This window comes from Camelina sativa, chromosome 4, assembly GCF_000633955.1.
Source record: "Camelina sativa cultivar DH55 chromosome 4, Cs, whole genome shotgun sequence".
NCBI classification, from domain to species: domain Eukaryota; kingdom Viridiplantae; phylum Streptophyta; class Magnoliopsida; order Brassicales; family Brassicaceae; genus Camelina; species Camelina sativa.
In genome coordinates, this window is record NC_025688.1 from 10,062,548 (window position 1) to 10,070,530 (window position 7,983).

Here is a 7,983-nt window from a genome sequence, read left to right on the forward strand (position 1 = left end):
TCAATACTCTAAAAAAAAAAAAAGAGATCACTAAAAAAAAAAGAGAGAATAAAAGATGAGATGATTTTGATCAGTTTAGAGGGGTAGATAAATTACCTGTGACCTCATTATTCTACTCTTGAGTCAAATGATCACACAAAGCTTGGAAGCGAGGGGTAGGTAAATTACCGATGACCCCAGTATTCGCCTACACCTTTGATTAAAAAAAAAAAAAGAAGAAGTGAGAAAAGGGAGAGGAAAGGAATCATACGAAGAAAGTCTTGGATTGAAGAGAGTTTGCAAGCCATTGATCGATTTTCTCTTGGTAAGATTTCACTTTTTATTATTGTTTTAATTTATGTAAAGAGATGACAATGGAGATTCTGGAGACTCTAAAGAATTGTGGGATCAAGGAGCGTTGATGATTCTCATGGTGGATTACAAATGGAAGTTCCTAATGTCAAGGCGAAGAAGAGTGCAAAGAAATTATCCCCAAAGATAAGTGAATTCCCATTTTTCAAAACCTCTTTTCCATGATTTATTATGATTATTTGCTTCAGGACAAGCAAAGTCTAAGTCTGGGGGAGTTGATAACATCATTATTTTACCCATTTTAGCTGTAGTTTTAGTATGCATTTAGGAAGATTTTAGTATGATTTCAAGGCTATCAAATATTTTAGGTTTCAAGAAGGTTTTACAGGTTTTATAGCAAAAAGGACCAAAAGACAAAGAAAATACATTTTAGGAAAGATTCAGAGCTTTACAGTACGGGCAACTTTTGAAGAACTAATACAACTCACATTTCAACGTACCTGGTGTATATGGAAATCTGAGAGAGTTATCTTTCTCCTCGAAGTGGAATCAAGTCAATCCATTCACTCTGCAGGAAGTTATGCCCGATTTACCGAGACGTGATATAAATCGATGTAAGGAGAACCATCAAGCCAATGGGCTTTTATTGAAGGCCTGACCAGCGACCACCACGGCAGCTCAGTCCAAGTCTTCACCACGTTCTAGAACATTTCTACGCCGCCCCTTGTCCTGCACTCAAGAAGAAAAGACGTTTCTACTCTTACAAAACCCTAAACCTAGACAAAACCCTATAAATACTCTTCTAAGCCCTAGGGTTTAGTGTGTGCACATTTTGGAGCAGCCAAGAGATCCCGACCAGAGGAGCAGCCAACGACCTGAAGCCCTCTCTCGTCCCTCTCTTTGAAGCTTTGAGATCCACCAACTCTTTTCTATTCTATTTGCTTTGTTCTTTGTTTCTAAAGGAAGAAGATCCTTACAACTTTGTTTGACAACCATTGAAGTAATATCTAAATCTCTTTTCTCTATTTATTCTTTTATGTTTATGAGTTTATTAAACCTTGCTTTGATGATTCCCTTAAACATGCTAGAGTAGTTTTCTAGTTGGGTTTAAAGGGATAATCAAAGGGGGGAGATGATCTTAGTTTAGGTGGCAATTTTTAGGGTTTGCTAGATTTATATCTTGTTTATTCTATACTTTAATTCTAAGTCTTTGCTTAATGCTTTAAGTTAGCCTCATGAACTAACTATGATCTAAAGTGTGTGTGCTTTGCCAAAAGCTTGCATGTGTGCTTGACCTAGCTTAGATGTGTGAGGAGTCATAGGAAGGACATACCCCTTACCTATGAAATTTCATGGATTAGAATAGAACCTATTTTTAATGCTTTGATCTATGCGTTGTTGCCTGCAACAGTTGAGTAACGGAGTGTAGAGATCTTAAACGGTTAGCTTGTGAACTATAAGTTAATGGTTCATTCGTGTTTCATAGTCCGAGTTTTAGATAAATAAACTAACCCTAAACTTTCCTAGATAGATAGATCATTGAACCCCTTTGATTTCCCTTGATGCCCAACGCTTGTTTTATTATTTTTACTTGTTTTTATTTTCGTTTATTTGCTTACTACAACCGTGACACTAAAACTCCCATTTTTATTGAGTCCTAGCCTTACATCTCTTCCGACGGATTCTCTAAACAACAACTCTCTCTCTATGGGATCGATCCTTAAATACTACTACCGATTAGCTGTGCACTTTCAGCCGTCGTCTGGTCTTTTAAAGTAAAATATTTTGAAGTGAAAAACCACACACATCAATGGCACTTTTGTAAATATAAGATTATGAAAGTGGTTATAAGTCTTTTTCCAACGAATGTGTGTTACTCTAGTAAGTGAAACAAAAAAGGAAGTACTCGTAATAAACCACAAAAAATTGGGCAAGGCGTTGGTCTATACAATAATTGGGCAGATACCAAATCAAAATAACAAAACATCTGCCGGAAAATGGGATTTTTTATTGCTGAGGACCTGAAATAGCGGCTGGAACATATCATTGAAGGATTTAGTTTACGGACATTCATATAGAAATGAAATTATGTCAAATTACAAAGTATAGTTTTATCGTGGGAAAATAATATTTATTCCGTGGATAGTATTAGTGGAAATATATAAAAAAAGGTAGAAGAATCTAGATTGGAAGAAGAGGATATAGGTAGGGTGGAAATAGTTCATAATGTATATAAGAAAAATATGTAAGCATTTCCAAATCCTAAAAATTAGAGTAAAAGATAGACTTGTTATTCATGCTTATTAATCATTTGATTGTCTTTGGAAGAAATTGATGTTTAATCTATATATATAAAGTTAACTTTGCTCACTTCTCCTTCCTCCACATCAGCATCCACTTAATCAATTTTTTTTTACATAAAAAATATTATTTTTAATATTCATTTATTGCATATTTTTTAATTATAATTAATAATAGTAAAAATAAATATAAACGAATTAAATAAACTTAATTAAATTTTAAATAGTATAAACAATAATATAATTTTAAGAAAATAATAAAAATAAAACTATAAATTTGTTTTAGTAATAATATTATTATTAAAATTATAACCAAAAAATAATAATAATCCTAAATTTAGAATGGGTTAATGAGTTTTAGAATGTAAGTAAGATTTTAATGTATGGTGGAGTAAAAAAACAAGTTAGCTAATTGTATTTATAAAAATCTAAACATGAAAATAAAATTGAAGTGAAACATTAGTTTCTAAGAAACATATACCATAAAGATTTATTATTAAATTTTACTTATAAGAAAGAAAAGATTAATTACTTGTAATGGGCACACTTTTTTTTGAGAAAACTATGAAAAAGAATTTTGAAAAAATAATCTATCTAAAAAAACAAAATCAATGGTCAGGAAATATAGCAAAAATGATATGCAAGCCGTTACAAAAAGTGCCATGTGATTTGTGTAGCATATCTCATAAGGTATATTATCAACTGGAGCTACAATTTTATAAAATAACATAAAACATATATAACATATATATATATATATATTATCAAATGCTTTTAACCCAAAACATTGGCAAAAACAACATATTTAAGTGCATATTTGGACAGAAATGGCTATAAAATCTAAGGAGTCACTTCTATATGATGCAAAACATGAACTAAACAAGGCCTAAAATATGGTAAAATATAGTGACATCAAAACTTCCAAACATAGTCTTTGCTTGCCCTTAAGCAAACAAACATGACAAAAAAGGGAAGTGAGGCTTGAAAATGGGATCTGAGAATCTAAAGCTTGCTAATAAACTAGCTAGAATCAATGTCCAAGTTACTAATACTATGATGCAAGGTGAATGAGCTATACTTAAAGATTTTAGACAAGCCTTTCACAACCTTAACTGATTCCAGCCTTACACTTCCAAATGCATTCAAATCAGTCATTTCCTTTAACATTCATTAAACAAGAACATGAATCAGATTATGCAGTGTTTAAACTCATTTGGCTTGGTAATAAGGGTTATAAACAAAAATGGTCTCTCTTTTGAGTAGGGCTTATCAAATATAAGGGTTCTCTCACAAAAAGTGGATTGGGCTTTAGAAAAAAGCTAAAAGTAAGATCACTTAGACACATAAAAGAACAGAACCTTGTCTACCCAAAGGTACCTAAAGTGTTTGTTCCTATCATTCTAATCCCAAAATGTCCTAGTTCTACCATTTAACTTCATGCCTTCTCTTTTGCCCTTTTTCCGCTTTTATTTTTCAGTCCTATGAAAGATTTCTTACTGATTTCTCTAGTGGAATAGGGGTTTCTTTGTTAAATGTTAAAGTTCTCTTTCTCACTTGTTTCCCAAGTCATAAAGTTTTTTTCTACTAGACTCTTCTTTTCTTTCTTTCTTTTCTTTGACCAGAACCTTATTTGAAACTTTTACTACTCCCCATTCTTTCACTTAGAGCTTGAATTCACTTTAAAACACTTCCCTCCTAAGGACTTTTACCATTTTCTTCCTCTTTTCACTCTTTTCTTTTCTTTTTGAACACACCAAGTCCCAAACACAGAATTTAAATCACATAGTCCTATCTAGTTTGAAAAATGCAAACTAGAACTACACAAGGTTTTATTCTTGTCAGTTCAAACCTAACACTTTCTACCAAGCTCAATCCCGAAATAGGCCTCACACTCACAAGATATAACAAGGCTTGAAAGAAAGGTTGGTTATGGGTGGGGAAAATTGATTCAATGGTGAAATCAGCTACTTGGATCAACAAGAGTGGTAAAAATGGGGAAAGATGATCCAAATATGTATATAGTATCCATGAGTCTAAAACATTGCACAAACTGATATTTAAAAGTCAATATTAGGTTCTTATAAATAGGAAATGACTTCAAATCATAACATGTTTCAGTTTAGACAGAATGCAATATAGGAATTCTAGACTTGGTTCAATCTTATGTTTCTAACCACTCAACTAGCATCAAAGTACTATTAACTTGGACATTGATCCTAGTTTAGTGAATTTAAACAAGCTAACAAGGCTAAACTCATCATTGATCCCAAATGCAATGCATGAAACAGTCTTATATGAAACATGCTAACAAGATCCTGATATGCAATGCAAACTACATGAACACTCTGTTTTTTTTAAGATTTTTGTGAAAAAATTTCAAACTTTTTTTGGTTTTTCTATGTCATAGATAAAATGCAAGTACTAATATGATTATGCTAAAAATTTTAAATAAGAAACAGAAAATAATGTCAAATGCTATCTCAAACCCTCTCCCAAACTTAAATTACACAGTCCCTTGTGTAAGAAAAATTTGGAAAAGGATTCAAGAATCAAGAAACAACATAAAAACAAGAAATGCAAGATAAACTTGGAGTATTACTTGGGATGGGCTGAGGCTGGGATTCATTTATGAAAGTGTTACGAAGTTCTTAAGCTCCCTTCCTAGTACCTGAACCATAATACTAAAGAAAACAAGATAAAAATAACAAGAAACTTAAACCAATATGTACAAGGATACCTTTGGGACTTCCTCCCAAGTGAGCTTGTTTAAAGTCTCTAAGCTTGAATTTGCATACTTCTTATGCTTTGAAAGGGTCATAGAGAGGTGATGAAGTCCCCTCTGTTCTCAAAGATTGCATTCCTCCTCTTATTCCTATGTCAATGCTAAAAGAGTTGTTTCTGCTAATAATACTCAGACCTTGCCTTGCTTTCTTTGGAGAGGAACTTCTGACTTTACCATGAAGCTTCTTCATTTGCCCCCTTATCTCCTCATCCTTAGTTGTTAACTCCCTCACTAAATCATGTAAAATGTTGATAGTTTGAAGCTTAGACTGACTATCAAAGGAAGGATTTCTTGGCTCTTGTTGTTGATGAAGCTTGGGGATGAAGTCTGGGCATTTTGGGTGACTTGGTACCACTCGGTCGAGTGACCTAAGGTGCTCGGTCGAGTGGTAGGTCGAGCAGTAGGTCGATTTCTCTATTTCTACTCCATTCACATCCTCAAAGATTTCAGACTCAGTTTCATGACCTTTCTCTTCAATCATGAAGATATGCCCATCAATAGTTTTCTTCTTCTGCTCAAGCTCTTTAACTTGTGGCTTCTCTTTCATTTCAATATCTTGTAACAAAGGTTCATGACTCAAGACCATCAATGCTTGCTTATCAATAGAAGCCTTGTACTTTTTCAGCATTTGCTCTTTAAATCGTCCTGGAAATGGCAAAGGTGGCTGATAGGGAGGAGGAATGAACCGAACAGGCTTGCTAGATTCTTGAGCAATGACTCGATCAGGCACTCGGACAGGCACTCGACCGTGTGCATGATCGAGTGTATGGTCGAGTGGTGTCTCAAACTCAGTTCTCTTCTCATTCTGCACCTCTGGTTGGAGAAAATCCTTCCCATTTTGGTTGTCACTGTCCTCAGTGAGCTTTGAAGGTAGTTCTTTGAGAGAGATAGCTTGGGTAGTGTCAAACTCCTTTAGATTGTCAATTGATGTCCCATTGAGTTGTCTAGAAGAAGAAGATTCATTATTTCTCTCTAGGAGAAGCATTCTGCAAGTTAAAGCTTCAATCTTGATATTAAGGTCACTGTATGTGCAGTCCAACTTGTTATTCATCTCTGTGAGCTTCTTACTTGTTTCCATAGCTCCATTAGCTTGATTTTGTAGGAGTTTCTGAAGCATATTCTTCATCTCATGATCTTGAGCAGGAGCTTGCTGGGGTTGTTGTGGAGGATAGACTTGAACCATAAACTTCTCATCTTCACAAACAACATGTACTTGCTTCTGCTGGGTTAGAAGGAGGTTATCTAGCTTCTCAAGCTTCTCATCTAAGGCTTGTAGTTCCTTTCTATGCTCTTCCTCGAGTTGCAGACTTAGAAGCTGTTAAGCCTGCTAAGTACATTCCTCCTGCTTACAAGCCACCTCTTCCATTCCCAGGACGTTTCAAAGTACAAAAGATTAAGGAGCTTAGGGAAATCATTGAGAGAAAGGAGATGATGGCTAAGCAACAAGAAGAAGAGAGGGTTTTAAAGGAAGAAGCTGTGGTTGAGGAAGTGTTGGCCATACAAGAAATCACCATTGCTTACCAAGAAGAAGAGAGAGGACCTGCCTTGGAACAGTATGATCCATATCCTCTCTACAAGGATTTTTTGCTTGATTTGTCAAAGAAGAAGGCTGAAGCTCAAGATGAGAAGGATCTTGAGGACCTTGGAGGAGTTATCATTCCAATCAAGCTTAAGGATCCAGGTCCATTCTATCTGCCTTGCACACTTAGCTATCTTCACTACAACCAATGCCTTTGTGATTTGGGAGCTTCAACAAGTGTGATGCCATACTCCATAGCACAAAAGCTTGGGAGAACTGATTTCAAGTCCACCAACCTTCATATATGTCTAGCTGATGGGTCAAACAAGGAGATAGTTGGAAGGTTGGAGAATGTCCCAGTCAAGATAGGGAAGGCAAGGGTTCACACTGATTTTGTGGTGTTGGAGATGGACAAGGAACCTGAAGATCCAATCATTCTTGGAAGGCCATTCCTAGCCACTGTTGGAGCAGTTATTGATGTCAAAGAGGGTCTTGTGACCTTGAACATTGCTGAAGATATAGCCATGAAGTTTAACATCTATAACCCAACCAACCTTCCTACCATTGATGATCAACCTTTTACTATCAAGGACAAAGGAGGTCAAGAAGGTTCAAGTGGTGAAGCAACTCCAAAGGCTAAGCTCTCCTTTCAAGATGATTCTGTGGAAAAGCTTAAGAGGTCAGTTCAAGAGTTGACTAGTATGGTTGAGGATCTTCAAGTTAAGCTGAACAAGAGGTCCTTAAGGAAGGCAAGACCAAGGCTCAAAATCAAGAAGAAACATGGTTTGTGTGTTAAGGGTGAGGTGATCAAGGATCAACTTCACAGTGATCAAGAGGTTCCAGGGAGGATTTCATCACCTCCTTGGTATCTAAACCAAGTCTAAAAAGGACACCAAAGTCAAGCTTAGTGACTTTAAACAAGCTCACTAGGGAGAAAGTCCCTAAGGTATCCTTTGTAAATATGGTTTATTTTCCTTGTAGTTTTAATGTGTTTTCTTTTATATTTGGGTTGGACAGGCCTTTAGGTGAAAATGTAGTTGGGTAAGGAGAGATTTAGACTTGGAGAAGGAGACTCGCAAGCCCACTCGACC